Below are 1773 nucleotides of genomic sequence, written 5' to 3' on the forward strand. Positions count from 1 at the left end.
TTGTAGGGCACCCGTGGATACGGCTAGCCAAGGAATATGTTTGAATGCTGGAGAGGGAGTAAAATTTCAGTTTGGGAACCGCCAATAATGTGATTAGCATGGAAGATATTGAAAACTCAATTGTGAAGTTGATAGGAAAGGCACGCCACCCAAAGTTACATATTCATCTCTATTCTATAACAATGAGCTCTTGCAACTCTGCATATCCCTGCTTCTCTCCACGAAGGGACAATCCATTTACTTTCATGTTACTTACTTTTCATGTTGAGTCAAATTGTTATTACAACCTTAGTTTTTTCGTTGGCAAGCACCATGTGGTGGGGAAAGATCCAAACATATATATATATCCACACAAATATATTAGATCAGATCCATTATTGTTGACAACTATCTTTATGATAAATATGTTGGGAGGCGATGCATTAAGCGCCTATCTTTCTCTGTGTTAGATGGATGTTATTTATTCTAAAAATATGTCTCGAGTATTAGCAATCATAGAATACTATATGATAATTGAGCACGTGGAGCTCTTACTTAGACCTGATGATGCATTGAAATTGTTTGATGACTAAGAAAATATGATGTTGAATTTCAAGAGAATGCATTGTTTGAACCATGACATGTGAATTAATTGCTACTCAATCATGAGAATATTTATGATAAATACTTGCTGGTTATGATACTATAAAAGTGGTTGAAATCATCATTGATCGAACTTATATACTATGCTAGCATTCACACTTCATAAATTATTTCTATTATCATTTACCTACTCGAGGACGACTAGGAATTAAGCTTGGGGATGTTGATTCATCTCCAATGTATCGATAATTTATGAACTATTCATGTCATGTTTGCCTATGTTTACAATACTTTTATATGATTTTGATGCACTTTATATGATTTATTTAGAACTAACCCGGACTAACGTTGTTTTCAGCGGATCTACCCTGGTGTTATTTTTTGTGTAGAAAATGAAAGTTCTCGGAATCGCCCGAAACATTTTTATATTTTTTCTAGAGGAAATAAGGAATATTTGAGCAAAGAACCACCAGAGGGGAGACACCTGTGGGCCACAAGCCAACACGACGCCCCCCTAAGCCGCGCCCTCATGGCTTGTGGGGACCACATGGATCCATTTGGCGTGATTCCAATGCTGAAAAATCCTATATATACCAGAAACCCCAGAAATAAAGAAAGAACTTTCGCTCCGCCGCCTCAACTCTCTGTATCAATGAAAAACCTGTCTAGAGCCTTTCGAGTACCCTTCCGGAGAGGGGAATCGTCTATGGTGGCCATACTCATCATCCCGACGGAGGCCATTACGACGAGGGAGTAGTTCACCCTCGGGGTTGAGGGTATGTGCCAGTAGCTATGAGTTAAATCTCTCTCTCTCTCTCTCTCTCTCTCGTGTTCTTGAGATGGCATGACCTTGATGTATCACGGGCCTTGTTAATCTATTTGGATCATATGATGTTACTCCCTTGCTATCTTGTTGTGATGAATTGAATCTTTCCCTTTAAGATCTCGTTATGTTGGATTGAATTTTTTGGTTTGAGAACACTTGATGTATGTCTTGCATGCAGATACCCATAGTGACATTGGGGTATTCAAGTGATTCACTTGATATATGTTATGGCATCAACTTGCAGATTTCGGTGAACTTATGGATCTATGCATAGGGGTTGATTGCATGTTTTCATACTATGTAATCCGATATAAATCTTGGGCTGCTCCTTGAAGTTATTTGTGTTGGATTGAATATGATAGATC

This window comes from Hordeum vulgare, chromosome 1H, assembly GCF_904849725.1.
Source record: "Hordeum vulgare subsp. vulgare chromosome 1H, MorexV3_pseudomolecules_assembly, whole genome shotgun sequence".
In the NCBI taxonomy this organism is placed as follows: domain Eukaryota; kingdom Viridiplantae; phylum Streptophyta; class Magnoliopsida; order Poales; family Poaceae; genus Hordeum; species Hordeum vulgare.